Source organism: Oncorhynchus masou, chromosome 10 (genome assembly GCF_036934945.1).
Source record: "Oncorhynchus masou masou isolate Uvic2021 chromosome 10, UVic_Omas_1.1, whole genome shotgun sequence".
Classification (NCBI taxonomy): Eukaryota; Metazoa; Chordata; class Actinopteri; order Salmoniformes; family Salmonidae; genus Oncorhynchus; species Oncorhynchus masou.
Window position 1 is genome coordinate 37,351,646 of NC_088221.1, and position 26,522 is coordinate 37,378,167.

The 26,522-nt window shown below is 42.6% G+C and overlaps 1 protein-coding gene across 1 annotated transcript in view; it reads left to right on the forward strand.

Moving 5' to 3' along the window:
- Positions 1–5,669: 5,669 nt before the first annotated feature.
- LOC135546850 (zinc finger protein GLI2-like) overlaps positions 5,670–26,522 on the forward strand; it is a 103,606-nt gene continuing 82,753 nt past the window's right edge. Inside the window, exons 1-2 of the mRNA XM_064975421.1 lie at positions 5,670–5,762; positions 5,960–6,017. The gene's annotated coding sequence lies outside the window, so the exon portion shown is untranslated. The remainder of the gene's footprint in view (positions 5,763–5,959; positions 6,018–26,522) is intronic.

The following is a 26,522-nucleotide window of genomic DNA, read 5'->3' on the forward strand; positions in this document are numbered from 1 at the left end:
CCAACGTCACCAGCCGACAAGCACGCACCTCAGGACGAGTATGGAGGGCTGACCCAGGTGTCATCAAATCCCCGACACACTCCTTCGGGCGAATTCCATATTTAAAGCACCAACACAGCAACTCCCTCATTACTCTCTCCTCCAATTTCACCATTAACTCCTTCACAGTCTCTGTTTTGCTCACCTCCAACACCGGCTCTGGTTCTGGTCTCCTCCTTTGCTCCTCACGATAAACAGGAAGAGTGGACTCAGGTCTGACTCCTGACTCTGCCACACAATTGGCTCCCTGAGCCCCCCAATACATGTCAATTTTGGGGCTGACTCTCTGGCTTCCATCCTAAACTACTGGTACACGCTCGTGCTGCCTCCTCATACCAGGCGCCTCTCCATGACTACATTCTCGCCTCCAGTTCTTCCTTGGGGTGGCGATATTCTCCAGCCTGAGCCCAGGGTCCTTCTCCATCTAATTCGTCCTCCCATGTCCAATCCTTCCTTTGTTGCTCCTGCTGTTTCTTTTGCCTGTTACCACGCCGCTTTGTCCTGTTGTGGTGGGTGATTCTGTCATGGCTTTCGTTGTGGGAAGGAGGAGCGGACCAAAATGCAGCGTAGTTGTGATTCATTTTATTAAATATGGAAACTATACACGACAAACTAACAAAATAACAAACGTAGGTAAACCGAAACATCCCTATCTGGTGCAAAACACAGAGACAGGAACAATCACCCACAAAACACTCAAAGAATATGGCTGCCTAAATATGGTTCCCAATCAGAGACAATGATAATCACCTGACTCTGATTGAGAACCGCCTCAGGCAGCCATAGACTATGCTAGACACCCCACAAAACCCCAAGACAAAAACACACCACAATAACCCATGTCACACCCTGGCCTGACCAAATAAATGAAGATAAACATAATATATTTCGACCAGGGCGTGACATGCTTAGAGTAACCCTAGATTGTAAACTGTCATGGTCAAAACATATTGATGCAGTAGTAGCTAAGGTGGGGAGAAGTCTGTCTATAATAAAGCGATGCTCTGTTTTAACAACACTATAAACAAGGCAGGTCCTACAGGTCCTAGTTTTGTCGCACCTTGACTACTGTTCAGTCGAGTGGTCAGGTGCCACAAAAGAGGACTTCGGAAAATTGCAATTGGCTCAGAACAGGGCAGCACGGCTGGCTCTTGGATGTACACTGAGAGCTAATATTAATAATATGCATGTCAATCTCTCCTGGGTGAAATTGGAGGAGAGATTAACTTCATCACTACTTTTATTTATGAGAGGTACTGACATGTTGAATGCACCGAACTGTCTGTCTAAACTACTGGTACACAGCTCGGACACCCATACATACCCCACAAGACATGCCAGAAGAGGTCTCTTCACAGTCCCAAAGTCCAGAACAGACTATGGGAGACACACAGTACTACATTGAGCCATGACTACATGGGACTCCATTCCACAACATGTAACAGACGCAAGCAGTAAAATTAGATTTAAAACACCTTATGGAACAGAGGGACTGTGAAGCAACACAAACATTGGCACAGACACATGCATACACACACACACAATAACATATACACTATGCATACACATGTAGATATGTGGTATGTGGTGGAGGAGGGGCCTGAGGGCACACAGTGTGTTGTGAAATCTGTGAATGTATTGTAACATTTTTTAAATTGTATTAACTGCCTTAATTTTGCTGGACCACAGGAAGAGTAGCTGTTTCCAAGGAGATCCATAATAAATACAAAAATACAAACATCAAAAAACCTCATTCCAGCTGTAAAGTATGGTGGTGGGAGCAACATGGTTTAGAGCTGCTTTGCTGCCTGAGGACCTGGACAGCTTGCTATCATCAACGGAAAAATTAATTCCCAAGTTTATCAAGACATTTTGCAGGAGAATATCTGTCCACCAATTGAAGCTCAACAGAAGTTGGGTGATGCAACAGGACAACGACCCAAAACACAGAAGTAAATCAACAGAATGGCTTCAACAGAAGAAAATACACTTTCTGGAGTATATGGGTCATGACAGTGTTATGACCATATTATGACAGGTTATGACAAGTTATGTCAGCTGTTATGACATATTATGACATGTTTATGACCGTGCCATAATGTGTTAGGATGCTGGGTGTCAAGTAAAGTGTTAACCAGTTGTGATAGCTTGGATTGACAACAAAATGTGTGTGTGTGTGTGTGTGCGTGTGTGTGCGTGTGTGTGTGTGTGTGCATGTGTGTGTGTGTGTGTGCATGTGTGTGTGTGTCCGTGACTGTCCTTGGGTCTGTTTAAGAGACACAAGCCGCTGTTTTCCTTCAACTTGACCATAAAGATAGAGCAGCCAGAGGGGTGAGTATCCTCAGTTTATAATGCATTGTAAACTGCTTTGTACAGGCCAATACCCTGGTGATAAGAACCAACACTGTGATGCCACTTTACACCACTTGATGGAAGTGTTTTCATACAAATTAACTTTTGCCAGCAAGCGTCTCAAATTCTTTCAAAGTTTACGCCTACAGAACAATTTCATCCAGAGTAAGTATTCTACATCAAGTACACCAGATAAGAGTATGGAGTTGGTGTGCAATTTGTTTAATCATGTTGCTTTTCAATACTGTAAGGTGCAAGTGTGTGTGTGCGTGGGTGTGTGTTTTTTGGTTTTGGATACACAGTGGACCCCAGAGATGATTTGGAGATAATCTGAAAACACAGGATATATACTCCAGCAGAAGGCGAACTAACTGGACAAACTGAGTCATCACACAGAGAGGGTTGACCTCACACGCCAGGTCAGGGATGGGATATAACAAATGTATGCTTTCAGACACGTCTTGTCGGTCCTCAGTTGTAAATACAAAGAATCATACTGTGAACAAAACACAGTAAACTGTCGTTCATATGCAAACTTTCTGTAGCATGTAGGCTATAGCAGCCAGCACCATCCCTACTGTCCTGTTATTAAATAGATCAACAGAACAGAAAAATGGATAGGTGGTAATTTATTGTTGTAGATTTAATTAAATGAGGAAAGACTATATCAATAACTTGGAAAAACAATGAATACTTGATTCATAGCCAAAAACATAAACCAGCACAAACACTTTTGATTGATTATGTTTTGGTTAGATCTGCACCTTGAGGTGAGGGTTGTGTAATGCTGAAAGTATGCATGAGATCATGTGACCAGGTCGTAAGCAACAGGTGATCTCACTCACTATCAAAACTGCTGTAGTCTCATTTGTGAAGCATCTAAATTGTGCTTATGAACGTTTTGTTATGAAGCATCTACATAGTGCTTTTGAAGACTTTATGAAGGATCTAGGTAGTGCTTTTGAAGACTTTATGAAGGATCTAGGTAGTGCTTTTGAAGACTTTATGAAGGATCTAGGTAGTGCTTATGAAGACTTTATGAAGCATCTAGGTAATGCTTATGAAGACTTTATGAAGCATCTAGGTAATGCTTATGAAGACTTTATGAAGGATCTAGGTAGTGCTTTTGAAGACTTTATGAAGGATCTAGGTAGTAGTGCTTTATGAAGACTTTATGAAGCATCTAGGTAGTGCTTATGAAGACTTTATGAAGCATCTAGGTAGTGCTTATGAAGACTTTATGAAGCATCTAGGTATGCTTATGAAGACTTTATGAAGACTTATGAAGATGAAGCATCTAGGTAATGCTTATGAAGCATCTAGGACTTTATGAAGCATCTAGGTAATGCTTATGAAGACTTTATGAAGCATCTAGGTAATGCTTATGAAGACTTTATGAAGCATCTAGGTAGTGCTTATGAAGACTTTATGAAGCATCTAGGTAATGCTTATGAAGACTTTATGAAGGATCTAAGCATCTTTATGAAGGATCTAGGTAGTGCTTATGAAGACTTTATGAAGCATCTAGGTAATGCTTATGAAGACTTTATGAAGCATCTAGGTAATGCTTATGAAGACTTTATGAAGCATCTAGGTAATGCTTATGAAGACTTTATGAAGCATCTAGGTAAGGTGACTTTATGAAGGTAATGCTTATGAAGACTTTATGAAGCATCTAGGTAATGTTGCATCTTATGAAGACTTTATGAAGCATCTAGGTAGTGCTTATGAAGACTTTATGAAGCATCTAGGTAGTGCTTATGAAGACTTTATGAAGCATCTAGGTAATGCTTATGAAGACTTTATGAATGGTCTCTCTTCCTTGCCTCGCTCCTGTTTTGCTCCTGAAATCAGAAACCCAACATGCTCATTAAAATTCCAGGCTGTAGGATCCGCTGGCAGAAGAGAAATGCAAACGGCCTGACACTGGCGTTCACCCCCTTTTATACAGACAAGCAGAGGCACAGAGTGGGCTCATGTGCACGGCCTGGTTTTGAGAGGGGGCATCCAGGCATGCTATGCCCACAGAGAGATTAACAATAGGTGGATGCAGCCAGGCCTGACACTCTCTTTCTCCCTCATTTTCTCTTGCATTCTTTCTCTGTTTCTGTCTCTCTCTCGCCCCCCACTATTTGTCTCCCCCTCTTTCTACCCACCTCTCTCTCTTCATGTTCCTCCCTCTGTCTTTATCTCTCTTTCACATACACACACAACCTATGAATGAACGCAACGGTTGTATCTCGATGTCCACAAGAAGTCACTGTTTCCCTCAATATCCGCTGAATTGGTGATCATGGGTCAAATCCAAACTCCAAGATGTTTCAAAGGTTAAAAGTTGTCACATGCACAGGATACAGCAGGAGTAAAACAGTTCAGTGAAATGCTTAACTTGTGAGCTCTTTCCCAATAATGCAGAATAAACATAATATTATATAGATGTTTTTTTAAACACACAAGGAGTGAGAGAAGAAAAAAACGCGGGTAAACAACACGAACACAAGCTTTTGAGTAGTTGTCTGATAAATAGGTAAAGACTGTCATGACTATTCTGTTATTTTTCTTTTTGAGAATCATGAGACTTTTACTGACGACACAAAACAGAGGTACCTTCAAATAGTCCAGAAAACAGCTTTTGTTTGGACTACTCTATTATCCACACAAACCGTTATTCAACTCACAGACCTCATGTTGCTCAGATACATTAATCAGAAAGGCCTGATATACATATACCCACATCCGCATTCCAAGTGTTAAAGTCTGACACATCCTGTAACTTGCTAGTACCAGGCACTGTTGATAATGGCGGAAAGTATGCCTGATGATGTGCTTTGTGTAGGCTATGTGGAAGGCTCCAAATTGATTTCATCAGTGTTGCTGCTGTGAGGATATGCCAAGACAAATGGAGACGGGGAAGAAGATATCAATTCCCAAAAAATATGTTATGGCCAAAAAATACCTTTATATGGGAGGGGGGGGGGGATTTCCTAGTCAGTTGCAATGATGCTCCTATTATCAATTGAATAGCCCATGTGTATCTGACAAAATTATCTCCCAGTAACGTTCCTGCCTGAAGTCTGTGAAATCGAACAATAATTAAACTTTATCTAACTTGTACCTGAGTCCAACTGCTGGAATGAGTTAGTCCGGCCCATCTGGAGCAGCAAATGGCTCAACTCAACAGGGAGCACGGAGGAGGTGGAGGGTAGAGAGGGGGAGAGAAAGAGGGGATCGGATTGAAAACAGATCAGCTTGAAGATCTCACCACCGCATGTCTAGAACAACTTTCGATTAAAATCTAGTTTTAGTTTACATTTTCAGCCACGTATTCTGGCGAAAACATGTCATGCGCTTTCTTATGTAAAAACTCAAAGGTGAGTGAGAAAACGTTACCGCTTGAAGATGGTGGATTGTAAAAGTTAGATGCGAGTAATTGCGCTCCTCCGTGTTAAATGAGTTATCCGAGGGATGCCGTAGAGTAGACTTTCAAACTTGTCTTAAAGTACATAGCCGGCCTCGGCTGTTTTCATTGAACAAGTACACTTAAGCCTAATTCTCGAAATACTTGCAGAGTCGTCGGACAAAGTGAGAAAAAAACAGCATCGGGGTCTAAAGAGAAACTATTCAAGGTAAGGAAAGTTTTTGTTGTGGTGTAGACTAGCCTAGATGACAAGCTTGGAGACATTTTAAAACAAATAATTAATTTCTTATTTGAAACCTCTTGATGCTGAATGTAATAGACAAGCTATATCTTTTTAAATGTAAACCACTATCCTGCAGTCACATTGAATAATCTTGCGCGTCAAGGACAGATGGGGTTTGGGTAACTCCACATCACATTTGCACTTTGAACTTAACTGACATTGGAATCCAAAACATTCTGTCTTGCAACTTGATCCATATGCGAAGAGATGTGATCCGAAAGCCGCGGCGTCAACTCTTCTACTGACTTCCAAATAGCCAGCAGAGTAGTAGCCTAGACCTATCGTGATTCACTGCATCTTTAAATATGATCCTAAAAATGTGTGCAAAGTTCGATGTAAACAGTAACTTTTATTTTTCAATACATTTTGTGCAATATTTCTGGAAGTTTTAACTTCTATAGAAGGTTTAGTGACATGTTGTTGTCTTGTCTATCATCATTTTGAATGGTTTCAGATTGACACATTTCATAGGCTACATTCCAATTTAATTGTGCTTTTCACACTAACGTTTGTGGCAGACTGGCTGTAGGCCTATACACAGTGGCTACAAGTTGACGTAAAAGAAAGTGATTGGTGCTCAAGTGTGCACTCACTTCACTCCATGTACTGATTATTTCAAGATCCCTCTCATTTAAAAACTTGCAATAAATGTTTGAAGTGCTTGACATGCTGTGGAATTAAGGGCACCTCCTTGAATCTCCTATGTCAGTAGGAGTTGTGTACTTATTGTTGACAAATTCTCAGTTGTTTGCGTGTTTGCACTGTAGCCTGAGTAATCAACAAACACTTGATGCTTTTGTGCAGGTAAAAACAGCTGTATTTACTGTTGGCTTTTACCCATCTAGAGTGTGTTAATAATCCCTCACGCCTGAACTAATAATATCGACAACATTTTCATCCTCGTTTTGGTCTCAGATCAGTTATAGAACTACAAATAAAAAAAGAATAGACATGGTTTTAGGATTGTATATCAATTCAAAGGATATAGTTTAAATGTCAAACGCATTCCTTAAATCAGTGATATTCATCAACTCAAATGTAAAACTGATGAAAGGAATGGTTCAAGTTATTTGATGTCATGGGCTTACTGAAGAATGTTAAAACGGCAGGATTTTACAAAGGAACAATAGTATGTTCTCTAGAGAATAAAGTGAAAAGAAAACAGTGAAAAGAAAGAAATGAAAAGTAAGAATAGACAAATGCTCAAGGAAAAAGCTCTGACTCTTGCAAAAAAGCCTCCGTGGTGGTATGCATTTCTGTGTTGCGCATGGTGGATACATCTCTGTGTCCACCATGAGTGTGATTTTAATTTAATGCGTTGATGCCCATGCAGTTGCGGGAACATTAGCATAAGAAAAAAGTTTTAGTGCATTTGCCATTGTGCTCAATGAAGAGTTCCAGCAGTCAGGCCTGGGGAGAGTGAAAGAATGTAAAGAAATGATGGGGCTATTCAGCCTATTCAAGCTCTGCTTGGGGTTCTTTTCTCTAGGCTCTGAAACCCATGGTGGCGATGTCACTTTCATCTCCCAAGCCAGAGCCAGCCTCTCTCTCTTTTCTATGTTCCCCTTACCCTCTGTTTCTCTCTTTCACACATCCCTCCACAGCTCTCCCTACTTTATTGATCTGGCGTTTTTCTTCTCTGGAAGTCTGCAGAAATGTAATGAACCGAATACTGGAAAAGGGAAAGGAGGAGAGGTGGGGGGACTTAAAAACACACATTCTGATGAGGTCCAGTATGCAGGAGGGTCAGTTTGAATGACTCTGAGAAGGACAGGATGAGGACAGACCTCCCCCTATAGAGAGGACAACATTTTTTTGAAAAGAACAGCGTTTTCTTCTCGCTCACTCTTTCTCTCTCTCCTCTCACACCTCAGTGAGCTAAGATAATATACTGTTCTGATAAAGCCATTTACTACAGCATGGCATTCCTAGATTGCAGTCCCTTTAAGCTCTGTCCCCTTAAACTGCTCAGAGATTCTACCAGGAGAAAAGCCAATGTTGCGGGTATACAGTTGAGAAAGTTGTGTTTAGAAATCTACTTGATGTAAAAGAAAGAACTACAGCTGCTGTATCTCTATAGTTTACATGTTTCCCAGAACGGCTGATTTCCCACAGTTATGTTTCTGTTCTGATGGCCGTATTACGTGGTTATATTAGGCCATTATGATTACAAACCACACCGTTTTAATATAGGTAAATTGTTGATGGTTGAATCATATCCAAAATGCCCTAGAGCGCATTTAAACTATATTTTCATATTTCCATTGCTGTAAAAGAAAATTAACATGTCACCTTCCCACCAGTGTTGTTAAGCCTGCTGTATGTTTTGCAACACGTTGTTGAGCACAACACTGTTTATCTACTATCTAGATGACGTATACCTCTGACGTTGTGTACAACGAGTGGTTGCCATCGAGTGAAAAGAGCATTATCATTCTGGACCCGTCGGAGACACCACTTTGAGAGTGTTTGACAATACTGGGTGTCTAGCAGGACCTTGCAGCCTTCCTTCAGCGCAGGCCGGGGGGAGCTGTGTGGGGGTGGAGGGTGGCTGAAGTACACTCATGTCTGGAGCTCAATTGATGGGCATTTAATGGCCATTTAGGGAGCTGTAAAAAGACATCTATGTGTTGAACTATTCTAGTCCGCCACGGCGCTCTCTTCTTACAGCGAGGCTGTACTTGAGATGAGGGGGAAGGTGGAGGGAAGGGGAAAACACAGGGACCAGTGAAGTGACGGCAGTCGGCAGAGAAGCTACATTCATTTGTTTTCAGGGTCCCTCTTTGAGTTTCTCTCTGCATTGGCTTGGGATGGCAAGTGGACACAATCAAGGCTTTTTAGTGTCTGTTATACCATACCCTCGAGGCATCTGGCTCATTCTCTTTCAAGTGTCTGGGGTTAAATAGGATCACATCATATCCGGTCTGGAAGAGGGAGAGTAGCAACCTGCCCTGCCTGGCCTTGTCCCCTCTCATTCCCCACTCCATCATTCCCCACTCCATCTCTCACAGGGCCAGCTAGGCCTAGGAGTGAGTACTTAGACCCCACCTCACCCCCCTCTCCATCTCTCACAGGGCCAGCTAGGCCTAGGAGTGAGTACTTAGACCCCACCTCACCCCCCTCTCCATCTCTCACAGGGCCAGCTAGGCTTAGGAGTGAGTACTTAGACCCCACCTCACCCCCCTCTCCATCTCTCACAAGGCCAGCTAGGCCTAGGAGTGAGTACTTAGACCCCACCTCACCCCCCTCTCCATCTCTCACAGGGCCAGCCACGAGAACGAGTCCTTACTAAGACACACAGTGCCATGGAATGTGAGGTTGAGAGAATTTACATCTGTTGTTATCGAAAGAAAATGGGAAACCATGTATGGCCTCCTCTGTAAAAAAACACGTAATTGTAAAAGTAAAGGAGAGAGTCCAATGTGGTTTTAACTAGCCATTTAAGCGCTGTATGGTAAAATCACTGACAACCTCATTACATCATGATTGATGTCATCAATCTTTGGAGGCGGGAGGCACAGTGAGTCGCCCTCATCAAAAAGCAAGAAGCTAGGCTACAATTACGGAGGACATGGTTTCTCTCGAGGAAACACTATTTCCAGGTTTCTGTAAGTCACGCAACAACGCCTAATGATCTATTTCCTCTAGACCTACCCATTTATTTAACAAAATTCTCCCAGTCAGTCACAATCACAGGCACCAAAGTGGGGATATTTTGGGGGCCTTGGACTCCAGGGTTGTATCCGGAATGACACCTTATTCTCTTTATAGTGCATTCGTTTTAACAATGGTCCGAATCAAAAGAAGTGCACTACATAGGGAGTAGGGTACGACTTTGGGGCCTCTGGACTTCATAACTCTGTAGTCCCAGCCTGCCTTCACACTGTTCTCTGAGGGAGGAAGGAATGAAACTTCAACAGATTAAATCATGTATACAATTTACATTGTGTTATATATGATGTGTCAACACCATGACATCTTGAAACGATACCCAGCCCCACGGCCAGAGTTCTCCAAACACAGGCTTTTAGCAGTGATTCTATAGGTCAAAGCAAGTTAGCCAGTTGGAGTGGTGGACACAACATTTATTTCATTACTTCACCCTAAAATAAACCATTGGGTTTAAGCTGCAGAGCTCTGTGCTAACACAGAGATAACCACAACTGGACCGGCCCACTTTGCTCAACCAGCTAAATGCCTTGAGAAAAAAACATGGGTTGTGTTTGGTTTCCAGTACACTACCAGTCAAGCTTTTCCAGTCCACTGGCACCAAGATATATATATATATATATATATATATATATATATATATATATATATATATATATATATATATATATATATATAATTAATAATATATAGCCAAATGTAGCCAAACCATGTGCCTGGTTCTCCTTACTTCTTGTTTGTCCTAACGCTCTGAACCAACACCAAGCCTGGCGGACACTGGAGAGATCTGAGCTCAGCATGTGGTTAATCTGAGAGGGTTGCCTTGATCCTACTGCTAATCACCTCCTATAGCGGGTTAGCCAGGGTAACAAGATGATCTGCGGTTCCATCACGGAAACTTTCCTTTCACAGCAGCTGGCAGCAGCCCAGACAGAGTATCATTATTAACACCACTGTGTCTTCTCCTATCTTACTCACCATTGTCAATGAATGACCAGATTCACTGTGTTGGTTGTTCCTAAGACTGACATGGACTCCCAGACAATGGTTTATTGTCTTCAGTGTTTGCCGTGGGCTTTAATCTGATGCAGAGCGTCAGGTCTATAGAGAGGCCGCTTGCAGAACACGCAGCATATTCAACAGTGTGTGTGTGAGTGTGTGTGGCGTGTGTGCATGCTCTGTTTGTGCTTCCAACACTGGGGTTTTGAGAAAGGGGAGAGGCCTCAGATGTAAGTTATGATTTATCCAAAGGCCTCCCGTAGCTACAAAGCAAAGTTGACTTGCTGACTTGCCCATAGGGGCTGAATGTAATCGTATTCCATTCCATATGATGAGAAATATTAAGTGCCTTACTTTGTGCCAGGCCACAGACTCCTCTGTGTTAGACTAGGAGACGAGGGGAGCGCATTGAAAGCATTTAGCTGCTTGCAAAGAAACCATTTGGTTCTTCTACACCAGGGCTGTCCAACCCTGTTCATGGAGAGCTACGCTCCTGTAGGTTTTTCTTTCAACCCCAGTTGTAACTAACTTGATTCAGCTTATCAACCAGCTAATTATTAGAATCAGGTGTGCTAGATTAGGGTTGGAGCTAAAACCTACATTGAGGTGGTTTGTTTTGGAATCCTCTCATTAGATGGGAGAACCTGGCGGGACGAGGATCGTATGTGGATGCATGCTGCATTTGTCTTCTCTGAGTAACTTGAACCATGTAAGACTTTTCAAATATAATGCAACAAATATGTTGCGCAATGTGTGTTCAGAGTAGAATCGGCATGAATGCGGTCATGGCAGAACTGTAACAGTATCCCCAAGCTCCTTATCCTCAGTGTTGAGAAAAGTGTGGAACTTCCTTAAAAGAGACAGATTGGAAAAGACCATTAAGAACTCTTGTGGTTTTAACGTACCTATTACTAACATCTCATGTGTGGGTGGCCGGTCTTTACACCTTTTGTTATCATTCTCAGAGTCGCTAGGTGTCAATGCTTCTGAATCATCGCTTGTAAAAGACGGACATGTTCCAACAATTGAAGTACAGGCTAGGCTGATTGCTTAACCAGGCATATTTGGCTCAGTGTGGCTTCCAGGTTGTCATCGCACCTCTTGGTGTGCTTGCGGCAGCTGGTAGGACATTGACCCCCCACACACAAGGGCCTCAGACAACAGCTAGGGCTGTCCCCTTGTCACCAAGGCGTCCGAGCTGAGGAACAGCTGACAGACTGCCGGCACACACACACACACACACACACACACACACACACACACACACACACACACACACACACACACACACACACACACACACACACACACACACACACACACACACACACACACACACACATCAGAGATAAAGTCTGCTTTCAAAAGCACTTGTATTAGAATGATAATCTCTTGTAATATCAATGTGGATGTGTCATCATGAAATAGATAAACTTGGAAGAACAAATGACAACTGTAGATTATTGCCTTTGATTCAAAGGGATGCACACATATGTGCACACCATACCACCCACACCACCCGCTGTTGCCTAAGGGGCCTGGTGAGGATATTGACAGCTGTTACTGTTGAGAATGAGTTGTAACAACACATTTAGGATAAATGGCCCCAAATGCTACTGAAAGAACGAAGCCGACTCTGCAATGTGGCACAAATGACAGCTGATCTGAGCTGAGAGTTTCTCCCATATGATCATCTATAGGTTCTCCTCTCCTGAGCAGATGGCAACTTATTTGACCATACATGCCATAACTTGATCAAGTGCTTGTATGATTTTCGTTTTTAGCACCATGATTTGCTTGTTACTGCACGGACATAACATAACAAAACTCCCCAACACACAAACCCCTATGTATTACATAGTAAGAAATTGAAATGATCACAGTTAGAACATTTATATATGTGGATGTGTATGTATGACTTTTTACACATTTTGTTAGGTTACAGCCTTATTTTAAAATTGATTTTTTCCCCTCATCAATCTACACATAATACCCCATAATGACAAAGCAGAAACAGGTTTTTAGAATTGTTTGCTAATTTATTACAAATAAAAACAGAAATATTACATTTACATAAGTATTCAGACCCTTTACTCAGTACTTTGTTGAAGCTCCTTTGGCAGCAGTTACAGCCTTGAGTCTTCTTGGGTATGACACTACAAGCTTGGCACACCTGTATTTGGGGAGTTTCTCCCATTCTTCTCTGCAGAGCCCCTCAAGCTCTGTCAGGTTGTATGGGGAGCGTTGCTGCACAACTATTTTCAGGTCTCTCCAGAGATGTTCAATCTGGCCACTCAAGGACATTCAGAGACTTGTCCCGGAGCCATTCCTGCGTTTTCTTGCTGTGTGCTTAGGGTCGTTGTCCTGTTAGGGTCGTTGTCCAGTCTGAAGTTCCTGAGCACTCTGGGGCAGGCTTTCATTAAGAGTCTCTCTGTACTTTTTTCCATTCATCTTTCCCTCGATCCTGACTAGTCTCCCAGTCCCTGCTGCTGAAAAACACCCCCACAGCATGATGCTGCCACCACCATGCTTCACCGTAGGGATGGTGCCATGTTTCCTCTAGACATGACGCTTGGTATTCAGGCCAAAGAGTTCAATCTTTGTTTCATCAGACCAGAGAATCTTGTTTCTCATGGTCTGTCCTTTATGTGCCTTTTGGCAAACTCCAAGCGGGCTGTCATGTGCCTTTTACTGAGGAGTGGCTTTCGTCTGGCCACTCTACCATAAAGACCCGATTGGTGGAGTGCTGCAGAGATGGTTGTCCTTCTGGAAGGTTCTCCCATCACCACAGAGGAATTCTAGGAACTTGGGTTCCTGGTCACCTCCCTGACCAAGGCCCTTCTCCCCTGATTGCTCAGTTTGGCTGGGCGGCCAGATCTAGGAAGAGTCTTGGTGGTTCCAAACGTCTTCCATTTAAAAAATGATGGAGGCCACTGTGTTCTTGGTGACCTTCAATGCTGCAAACATTTTTTGGTACCCTTCCACAGATCTGTGCCTCGACACATTCCTGTCTCTGAGCTCTACGGACAATTGCTTCGACCTCATGGCTTGGTTTTTGCTCTGACATGCACTGTCAACTGTGGGACCTTAAATAGACAGGTGTGTGCCTTTCTAAATCATGTCCAAATTGAATTTACCACAGGTGGACTCAATTTCGAGTCTCATAGCAAAGGGTCTGAATACTTATGTAAATTAGGTATTTCTGTTATTTCTCTCACTTTGCCATTATGGGGTATTGTGTGTAGATTGCTGAGGATTCTTTTTATTTAATACATTTTAGAATAAGGCTGTAACGTATCAAATGAAAATGATGCAGACAATCTATCTGCAATATTAAAGCTGATCTACCCCCTCAAAACAGTTATGACATTTCTCAGGCGATTGTGTTTGAGTCTTTACATCTGTTTTATATAAAGAGATCGACCACAGGATATTGCATGTACTAGCAGCGAGTGGTGGTCTGGGTACATCTGTTCATTCTGGGGATCATTGGAAGAACATGGCCTCTGAGTGACTGACTGATTGCCTCCCAGCTACTAAGAACAGGACACGGGATCTAGTGTACCTTACTCAGTGAATGTACAGTGTGTACTCAAAAGTATTTTTTTCATAGTCAAAATCCGAAAATGGCATCCTATTCCGTATTTAGTGCACTACTTTTGACCTGGCTCTGGATAAAAGTAGTGCACTTATAGCAAATAAGGTTTATAGTCAAGTGCCAGTTCTCTCAGGCTTCCTTTGTGAACTTGTTAAGACAGTAATAGTAGTACTTTCCTTGCTTTTGAATCCATGTTAAGGCAGTAATAGTAGTACCCTCCTAGCCTGGGCAATGGGCATACAGTATATACCGTAGCACCTTTCACTATTCCTCTTCACTGTTAGAGTCTGATCTTCCTCTAATATGAGTGCTCAAATTTCAGATAGTCTACTGTCAGTTGACTCAAGCTTCCTTTGTAAACATGTTAGGGCAATAGTTTCCTTTCTCGGTTCACTGACCAGGAGGACACCTATCTGTATGACAAGTCATACAACAGATATTCCTTCCTGCGTCTGAGTCACGCAAATGATTAATGAATGCTGCCAGTTCCTGTTCCACCATATATTTTAACCTGTGCCCTTTTTAAACCAGGGCGTCAAAGGTTTTCAGGGGTGGATGTGGTCTGAGACAGTGATTCCCCCATCTAGAATGTGCCCTTGTCTTAAAGCATCCACATGCTTCCCAGACAAAACAGTTCGGAAATAGTTTGTGCATATATTATGACAACATTTTGTTCGGGCACACAACATTTTATGGTCCGTAGCATAAACTACGGACAACAAATACATTGGCATTTTATCAATGGCAATTTGAATGCACGGAGAGACCATCACGAGATCCTGAGACCCATTGTTCATCCGCCACCATAACCTCATGTTTCAGCATGATAATGCACGATCCAATGTCGCAAGGATCTGTACACAATTCCTGGAAGCTGAACATTTTCCAGTTCTTCCATGGCCTGCATACTCACCAGACATGTCACCCATTGAGCATGTTTGGGATGCTCTGGATCAACGTGTACGACAGAGTGTTCCAGTTAGGGCTGTGGCGTTCATGACATTTTGTCAGCCTGTTATTGTCATGCAAATTTAGCATCTCCACGCATACAAGCCATACAAGCCATACAAGCCACTGATGCGCTGCTTTTGGAACATCTACGTTTTAAAAAAGTCTAATAAATCAATTGAATATACACCATCACAATAAATCCATTATTTATTTTAATAAGGTCTAAAGAAACAATATGTTATGAACATTTATTTCAGATAACAGAATATGAGTTGGCCTACTGTATGTTATCTGGCTAAGTGCCATTCCAGAGGCTGTAGGCTTGTTCATTTAGAAGACAAGATATGCTTATAAGTCCCTTGCCATTATTTTATATTAGATGATTTCCCATTCCAGAACGAGTGCGCATATTTGACTAAGTCGCTCTGGATAAGAGCGTCTGCTAAATGACTTAAATGTAAATGTAATTTCAGGAAACTAATGACTACTTCACAGGAGAGCCATTTGAACGTACATTTTTTTATCAACGTTTTTTTGGCAGAAATGCCTTCTGGAACATGTGAACTTTCATGTGCCTTAATAACAAACTTGTATGCCATCTGTAAATATGAATAAAATTGTTCAATGACGAGCCTAGTTGATTTATCCACAGAAAAAGCTAGCCTTCCCGCTAACCATGATTGGCTGAGATAATGGGTAGGCTGGACATGCCGAGAGATGAGTTTGGATTGGTCTGCCATGTCGCACACTTCTGTCTATAACATGAGCTGGTCAGTATTTGTAGGTAATCCTTTCTAACATGTCTTTTTTGAAAGATACTGCAAAGGTGTTGTTCTCCACTTTCTGGAGGACCGAGTTTTGAAATCAGTGTAATGCACAGTGGAATTAGAATATGATAGCTAAGGAGATGGAGAAAATCCTGGCGTTTTATTGCAAATATGCAGACGGAGTCGAAAAGAGAACAAACAGAAGGCTGTTGTATAAAACACCTGTCTCCGGATTACATCTTCAAACTATGGGCAACCGTGGCATTTGTGATAGAGAGGGAGAAGCTTCCATCCATGTATACGGGTAAGATAGTCTAGCTAGCTACATTTTCAGATATTACACATATCTAATTCAGTCAAAAAGTTGTTTTCATTTTAAGTTAGTGTACTGTTAGCTAGCTAGCTAATGTTAGCTGTCTGGCTCGCTAGATAGCGTTATGTGTAGGATCTGTGTAGTAATATTATTCGTATCTCAGAGCCATATGCATTGCAAGTTATAGCCTAATGTTAGCTAGCTAACATTGAACCTGGTTGGTTAGCTACCTGCAGATTCATGCAGGGTAGTAAAGGTATGAGTTGAGATTATGGTTAACTGTTTAGCTAACTAGCTACATGTCTAAACAAAAGACTCCTCTATGCAAGTAACCATTTCAATAGAATCTTTATGATGTCACTGCGACAACTGTCGATAGACGTAGCTGGTAAATTCTCTCTGGCTATCTACTCCGATTTCAGAGCATTCATCTGAGTGTGCCAGTGCTCAGAATAACTGACAAATTTACAACGCTCAACACCCGTTGAATATGGCCGGTGTCAGTAAACGTTGTCAAAAGAATTGTAATTAAATTGTTGCCAGCAGCACAGTTGCAGTCAACAATGCTCTGAATATGTCAAGATGTGTATGAAGGTGAAGTCAGGTGCAGGAGAGCAGAGTATGATTAAATAAAGTGCAGTTCCAAACTGGGAGAACAACAAAACAAACGCGCTCAAAAAAACAGAACAATAAAGTAAAAGCGCTTAACGAATATCACTAGACATGTGTAATATGCGGTAGGCAATGTATTATAAAGGGACACTCATATTTAAAAAAAATCGGGCTTGAGGTCATAATTGGGCCTGTATGTATCCATAAGCTCTAATATGCATATGGGTGTTTTGAATGAATCGTCACAGTAGAAAGCACTGTCCATTTAGTTGTGTTAGGCCTTGAAACAACACCCACAACCATCATGTTTTCCACTCAGTTTAAACTGGTTTTTGAACTTCTTTCTTCAAATTGTTCAATCACAGTGAGTTTTAAAGCACATACTGTTTTGATAATAAGTGTTTGATGTGATTTTTGATTGTGTTTGCATTGATGTCAGAGTGGTTAGAGGGACAATACAGCCTTGACTACGAGGCCATTAGGACCTGATGGAGGGACAATAGAGCCCTAGGTACCAGGCCATTAGGGCCTGATGGAGGGACAATAGAGCCCTGGGTACCAGGCCATTAGGACCTGATGGAGGGACAATAGAGCCCTGGGTACCAGGCCATTAGGACCTGATGGAGGGACAATAGAGCCCTGGGTACCAGGCCATTAGGGCCTGATGGAGGGACAATAGAACCCTGGGTACATGGCCATTAGGACCTGATGGAGGGACAATAGAGCCCTGGGTACCAGGCCATTAGGACCTGATGGAGGGACAATAGAGCCCTGGGTACCAGGCCATTAGGACCTGATGGGGGGACAATAGAGCCCTGGGTACCAGGCCATTAGTGACCTGATGATCATTAGAGAGTTGGGTACTACTAACACATGTCCAGAGTGCATAAGAGGAGATTACCGTGACTCAACGGTCATGTAGAATATTTCTGCGGTCATGACGCATGACTGTCGGAGCTCTAGTTCCAGTTTCCGACAATATCCAGCAACTACGCACAGCCATTGAAGAGGAGTGGGACAACATTCCACAGGCCACAATCAACAGCCTGATCAACTTTATGCAAAGAAGATGTGTCGCACTGCATGAGGAAAATGGTGGTCACACCAGATACTGACTGGTTTTCTGATAGATGCCCCTACCTTTTTTTAATGTATCTGTGACCAACAGATGCATATCTGTATTCCCAGTCATGTGAAATCCATAGATTAGGGCCTAATGAATTTATTTCAATTGACTGATTTGCTTATATGAACTGTAACTCAGTAAAATCTTTTAATTTGTTGCATGTTTTATGTTTTTCTTTAATGTATATATGGAAGAATACACATTTAAACATTTCTACCAATACTCTTTTTGGTGTCGGGGATAGCCCTAACCTAGGCTGTATATTTGAGATCCTGTAAGCCACCAACAGACAGCAGTTAGGATAGTGATTGGTGAAGGGATTTCAGTGCTCCGACATCAATGCTGGAAGTTAACAGAAACGGGCATGTATTTCCTGAAAGCCAGACTAACGAGGGGAGGTGAACATCTTGACTATAAGAAGTACATCAGAACAGTGCATGGAGGATCTCTGTACATGCAGAGAGACCGTAGTCAGCAATCTGCAGTTAGGCCATATACAGTAAAGTATTCGCAGGAAAAATAACAAAACTCATTACAGATATACAGTGGGGTATGAAATTATTGGCACCCCTAAAGATTCTTATCAATTAAAATCAAAAAAATTATACATTTGATCTTATATTCATAGCACGCAATGACCACATCAAGCTTCTGACTACAAACTTGTTGGATGCGTTTGCAGTTTGTTTTGATTGTGTTTCAGATTATGTTGTGGTAATAAATTGCCTAGTTAAATAAAGGTTCAATAAAAAATATATAAACTCAGCAAAAAAAGAAAGTGCCCTTTTCAGGATCCTGTCTTTCAAAGACAATTCGTAAAAATCGAAATAACTTCACAGATCTTCATTGTAAAGGGTTTAAACACTGTTTCCCATGATTGTTCAACAAACCATAAACGAATAATGAACATGCACCTGTGGAATGGTGGTTAAGACACCAACAGCTTGCAGTTCTGAAAACTTAGGACACTAAAGGGGCCTTTCTACTGACTCTGAAAAACACAAACGAAAGATTCCCAGGGTCCCTGCTCATCTGCGTGAACGTGCCTTAGGCATGCTGCAAGGACTGCAAATGTGGCCAGGGCAATAAATTGCAATGTCCGTACTGTGAGACGCCTAAGACAGCACTACAGGGAGACAGGACGGACAGCTTATCATCCTCACAGTGGCAGACCACGTGTAACAACACCTGCACAGGATCGATACATCCGAACATCACACCTGTGGGACAGGTAATGGATGGCAACAACAACTGCCCGAGATACACCAGGTACATACAATCCCTCATCAGTGCTCAGACTGTCCGCAATAGGCTGAGAGAGGCTGGACTGAGGACTTATAGGCCTGTTGTAGTAAGGCAGGTCCTCACCAGACATCACCGGCAACAACGTCGCCTATGGACACAAACCCACCGTCGCTGGAACAGACAGGACTGACAAAAAGTGCTCTTCCTTGACTTGTCGCGGTTTTGTTTCACCATGGGTGATGGTCAGATTCGCGTTTATCATCAAAAGAATGAGCCAGTACTCTGGAGGCCTGTACTCTGGAGCGGGATCGATATGGAGGTGGCGGGTCCGTCATGGTCTGGGGCGGTGTGTCACAGCATCATCGGACTGAGCTTGCAGGCAATCTCAATATTGTGCGTTGCAGGGAAGACATCTTCCTCCATCATGTGGTACCCATCCTGCAGGCTCATCCTGACATGACCCTCCAGCATGACAATGCCACCAGCCATACTGCTCGTTCTGTGCGTGATTTCCTGCAAGACAGGAATGTCAGTCTTCTGCCATGGCTAGCGAAGAGCCCGGATATCAATTCCATTGAGCACGTCTGGGACCTGTTGCATCGGAGGGTGAGGGCTAGGAACATTCCCCCCCCAGAAATGTCCGGGAACTTGCAGGTGCCTTTGTGGAAGAGAGTGGTAACACTGGTGCAGTCCATGAGTAAGACTGTTACTTTTGATTTTGACCCCTTTGTTCAGGGACACAATATTCAATTTGTTAGTCACATGTCTGTGGAACTTGTTCAGTTTATGTCTCAGTTGTTGAATCTTGTTATGTTCATACAAATATTTACAAGAATATAATATGTTTCTAAACACTTCCATGTTAATGTTTATGCTACCATGATTATGGATACTCCTGAATTAATGGTGAATGGTGATGAGTGAGAATGTTACAGAGCATCAAAGATCATACCCCCAAGACCTGCTAACCTCTCACCATTACCAGGGGAGGTAAGCATGTCTTGGGGGTATGATCTTTGACCCTCTGTAGCTTTTACCGCTCATCATTATTCAGGATTCATTCAGGATTATCCATCATTTTCAGATAATAATGTCTGTCTTTCTCTAAACAATTGTATTAGTATAAAATGTATGCTCTATTTTTTGGAGCATACAATATAGCTCCGTGTTTATATTGACTTGAAAGACACAAAAACCCTATGAAGTAGACCCCATTTTGCTGGTGGTGATAACTCACCTGACGACCACCACACATCTGAAACCTAAGCGGGTTCAACACCGGCCCAGACATCTGAGGGTGGAATAGGGGCGTCAAACCCCTATATATCACACTACACCAGGGTAAAGAGAGGGTTGGATTGCATGAGGGCAGGCAGGAGAGAAAGAGAGGTGGGGGGATGAGAGAGAGAAAGATCTTACCAGCATCAGTATCATCATCCTGAGATAGGAAGAAAGGGGCGGAAGAGGAGTCTGCAAATCTTCATAGATGATGACTGTCTTTGATATCTGTTTTCATTCCTTTCAGTGTTAGTGAAAGGGGATATGTTGAATGTTAAGTGAGACAGAGAAAGCGAGAACTACATGCCACATTGGAAAGAATCAACCAAAAAACAGCAAATTAGAATGCTACCTTGCACTAGACAGAGAGTACACAGTGGCAGATTACCTGAGCACTGTGACTGACCCGAAAGTAAGAAAATCATTGACTATGTACAGACTCAGTGAGCATCAAATCAAATCAAATTTTATTTGTCACATACACATGGTTAGCAGATGTTAATGCGAGTGTAGCGAAATGCTTGTGCTTCTAGTTACGACAATGCAGTAATAACCAACAAGTAATCTAACTAACAATTCCTAAACTACTGTCTTATACACAGTGTAAGGGGATAAAGAATATGTACATAAGGATATATGAATGAGTGATGGTACAGAGCAGCATAGGCAAGATACAGTAGATGGTATCGAGTACAGTATATACATATGAGATGAGTATGTAAACAAAGTGGCATAGTTAAAGTGGCTAGTGATACATGTATTACATAAGGATGCAGTCGATGATATAGAGTACAGTATATACGTATGCATATGAGATGAATAATGTAGGGTAAGTAACATTATATAAGGTAGCATTGTTTAAAGTGGCTAGTGATATATTTACATAATTTCCCATCAATTCCCATTATTAAAGTGGCTGGAGTTGAGTCAGTGTCAGTGTGTTGGCAGCAGCCACTCAATGTTAGTGGTGGCTGTTTAACAGTCTGATGGCCTTGAGAAATGACTTAAATGTAATGTAAATGTAAATGAGATAGAAGCTGTTTTTCAGTCTCTCGGTCCCAGCTTTGATGCACCTGTACTGACCTCGCCTTCTGGATGATAGCGGGGTGAACAGGCAGTGGCTCGGGTGGTTGATGTCCTTGATGATCTTTATGGCCTTCCTGTAACATCGGGTGGTGTAGGTGTCCTGGAGGGCAGGTAGTTTGCCCCCGGTGATACGTTGTGCAGACCTCACTACCCTCTGGAGAGCCTTACGGTTGAGGGCGGAGCAGTTGCCGTACCAGGCGGTGATACAGCCCGCCAGGATGCTCTCGATTGTGCATCTGTAGAAGTTTGTGAGTGCTTTCGGTGACAAGCCGAATTTCTTCAGCCTCCTGAGGTTGAAGAGGCGCTGCTGCGCCTTCTTCACGATGCTGTCTGTGTGAGTGGACCAATTCAGTTTGTCTGTGATGTGTATGCCGAGGAACTTAAAACTTGCTACTCTCTCCACTACTGTTCCATCGATGTGGATAGGGGGTGTTCCCTCTGCTGTTTCCTGAAGTCCACAATCATCTCCTTAGTTTTGTTGACGTTGAGTGTGAGGTTATTTTCCTGACACCACACTCCGAGGGCCCTCACCTCCTCCCTGTAGGCCGTCTCGTCGTTGTTGGTAATCAAGCCTACCACTGTTGTGTCGTCCGCAAACTTGATGATTGAGTTGGAGGCGTGCGTGGCCACACAGTCGTGGGTGAACAGGGAGTACAGGAGAGGGCTCAGAATGCACCCTTGTGGGGCCCCAGTGTTGAGGATCAGTGGGGAGGAGATGTTGTTACCTACCCTCACCACCTGGGGGCGGCCCGTCAGGAAGTCCAGTACCCAGTTGCACAGGGCGGGGTCGAGACCCAGGGTCTCGAGCTTGATGATGAGCTTGGAGGGTACTATGGTGTTGAATGCCGAGCTGTAGTCGATGAACAGCATTCTCACATAGGTATTCCTCTTGTCCAGATGGGTTAGGGCAGTGTGCAGTGTGGTTGAGATTGCATCGTCTGTGGACCTATTTGAGCGGTAAGCAAATTGGAGTGGGTCTAGGGTGTCGGGTAGGGTGGAGGTGATATGGTCCTTGACTAGTCTCTCAAAGCACTTCATGATGACAGAAGTGAGTGCTACGGGGCGGTAGTCGTTTAGCTCAGTTACCTTAGCTTTCTTGGGAACAGGAACAATGGTGGCCCTCTTGAAGCATGTGGGAACAGCAGACTGGTATAGGGATTGATTGAATATGTCCGTAAACACACCAGCCAGCTGGTCTGCGCATGCTCTGAGGGCGCGGCTGGGGATGCCGTCTGGGCCTGCAGCCCTGCGAGGGTTAACACGTTTAAATAGACTTGTTATTGAGAGACCCAGGAAGCAGTTGTTGTTGGGGGTTAATTCCCTTGCTTAAGGGCAGAACGACACATTTTTCATCCTTGTCGGCTCAAGGAATCGAACAAGCGACCTTGCGGTTACTTGGCCAACACTCGTAACCACTGGGATACCTGCCGCCCCAATGTTTACATATGTTTCCCATGCAGAAATATGGAATTTCAAAAGTAGTGCACTATATAGGGAATAGGGTGCCATTTGGAACACAATATCAGATAACCACCAACCAGGGGAAAGAAGGGTTTATAATGGGGTATAACTGAACTGCTAAAACATCTGGGTCTCCTCTCACTTGTGTATAGTCATTGCTACCCTCCTATCCCTCCGTCCTCACGCTTCTCTCTACTCTCTAATGGGCTCGTACACAGGCTTACACATGCCTTTTATTTCCTGTTGATTGTCTCACTCAGACATACAACTTGTTTATGGCTTTAATCAGTGTAAAAATAAAGTTGTGTAACGCAGTATGATAAAAACAGGACCAGAATACCTTAAGAAGAGACGGAGAATGACAACACAAAAAGCTTTTTTACTATCCCAGGACCCAGACTGTGGCTTGCTCACTGAGAGGTGGGGTATTGGGTATGGGGCAGCAGAGGGACAAATCCAAGAAAGGAGTCTGGGAGTCCTGTAAAGGGGATTATCCCACCAACACCCAGCACCATAGAGTCCCCTGCCTGTGGTCACGTGGACTGGGGGTCAGTGGGGGGGGCTGGGGGAGCCACGATCCTGTTCGCTCACTGCACTCGGCTGACCAGCCAACCAGAAGAAGGGAAGAAGGAGAAATGAAGAAGAAGAAATGGCCTCTTGTTGTTTGTTCTCCTCATCCACCATCTGTCTGTTCAGTTCCTGACACCTGTACTGTCCCGTCAGAGCCTGACACCCCTGTCTTCAGGGACGGTGAGTGGAGGGGAGGGAGGGAGGAATGGGGCAGAGAGAGGCTCCAAAGACCTGCATGGTGGAGCTGTGGGGGGATGGGGGTGAAGTTGGGGCCACTTCTATCCAAGCAACACACTTTACCTGAGTCCTTTACCTGAGCCTACAGTACCCTGAGATCCAAGCCACACATTTTTAATAATGGACTTAACAGAACAAGCTTGTGTCTGTTTAATATACAACTAAGGGCTTAATGTATATTTGTGATTATTGTGGGGCGATGTTACATTTTGTGTAAAATGTAAATCTCCCTACCATCATTTCTAAGCCTATATGACACCAATTTCAAGGACATTTGACAAATCAACTTGATTGGACGTACACATACCGGATTGTTTAACAGAGTGTTGGCAATTGAGTTTTCAGAGTATTTGCTGTGCCTGCCTAGCTCAAATTCAGATTAAAATGAGACTATAGTGTCCATAAAGTGACCATTGGACACTATATTTATTGACTATATTTGTAGGTGAAACAGTTTTTATTACATCTCTAATTTTTTGCTCTCGCGTGCTAATTTCTGTCCATTAAGAACCAACAATGTGCTATATTTTTGTTGCATTTCTGACAACACTAACATCTTTCCAGCCGAATCTCAGAGTTCTAAAACCAGGAGCAGAAACTCAATTGCTGCACAACAACAGCAGCAGCTGGCTTGTAGCAGGCTAGCAGCTGTAGCTAGTCAGCTAACACCAGTCGGATGAGAAGCAAGCGACAAGGAAAGGAAGCTAGCTAGGTATATTTAGCTATGGAAAGATTTTCATATGGCTGAAGTCATCTGTGTAAACTAAATCCGAGCACAAACAAATAAACTAGCAAACATCCCTGGCTGCTATTACAGCCAGTTAGCTAGCCAACTAGCCAGTAGCTACAAGCCAACACGACTGTACTATATGAACCACAACTCAATGTTGACAATAGATCCTAGCCAACTAAGTGATATTCTTCCATAAAGCATAGCTAGAGGGGTGGGTCTGGGGTATGTAGATTGATGAGGGGAAAAAACGATCTGAATAGTTTCCGAAGACACTGTTTACATCATTAGGTTGTATGTATTTTTTGATATAGGCCTATTGTAAATGTGTATTATTGTAGCATCACCATCTTTAAAATAAAGGTTTAAGGAAATACAAGCAGGCACCATATTACTAGAAGAAGCTTGCTTTCATATAATAAATAAAAAAATCTTGAAATGGTAGTGGAATGGGATTAGTGTGGTGTGTGAAGAATCCAATACTTTAACTTCTATGTGGTACAAATCACATTATTGTGGGAGCACCTCTAAGAGTATGAATTAGGCTGTTTGAGAAGGTTTGAATCCTAAGCAAACTGCATACACATTGTTTGAAGTACAATAGACAAATATCTCTACTGTGGTAGGTCAAGCTGTGTTCTGGAAAACCTTGGTAGATTATGGGTAGAGTAGACATTGTAGTGCTCATGTGAATTTATTTTCTTTTCCGGCATTAGACCAATGCTTCCTTATCACTTTAAACATAGCTTTTTGTTTTTAGTAGTAAAAAAACAATACTTTGCTTGAATTATAGCAGGAAACAACAGCTATTAATGTGTTGCAAGCCAGATGTACATATTAAACATGATGTTATCAAGAAGACATTCTCTCTTCTTCAGGGGTCAAGTCACTAGGAAGACAGATAGACTGATGTTTAGGGTTTACTATGTGCTCTAGGGTTGGGCATACCTTCGTTGATCCAAGAGCCTTTGATTGTAAAAAATATATATATAATTTGTTGCTAATGTCATACAACCATTGGAATCAGCTGAAACAGATAATGAAACACTTCTTACTGCTTTGGATTGTGATCGTAAAAGGAAATGTCTTATGAATGAGTTGTCAGCCTCAGTGACAAGATGGCTAGAGGGAAAACAACTTTTATTTGCTTTTGGCAAGACAATAAATAAACAGGTGCCTTTTAAACCGGTTAGCTGCCCACTTCTTAATCGGCTTACCTTGGCACAGGGACGGGCAGCAGGACAGGCGACTAGTACCTCTGAAGGGTCATACCAATGGCCACTGTTCCGCCATACCTCCAATAGAACACAAGATGTTGGAGGACCACAGGAAACCTAAAAGGATGCTTCAGACATGAGCACACATTGAATGACTTGATAGTGATCTGTGACTACTGTTCATAGTGGCTAGTGTAAAAGCCTAGAGAAACAGAACATATTTAATCAATATATTACAGTAGCATATAAACTAATTATTGGAAAGACATTGTATAATCAGTTGAGATAATGTCCTATTTGGTCTCGAGAACACCAACATGCTGCAAATACTGTGTATGCCATACCTAAAGGCCTGTGGTGTTAAAATGTTAATAGTGACAGAGGACTCCCTAATTCAGAAATTATTTGCAAGTGCTGTTTGTCAAGTCATTGAAAAAATGTTTGTATATGAGTTCAGCAATATAAACAGTGTAAAACATAGTCTATGTTGCATTCATTTAAAGTTCTGACTGCCAAGTGCCCACGTCTGTCAACAAGTGTGTGGAAACTGTATGTCACTTCACTTTGACAC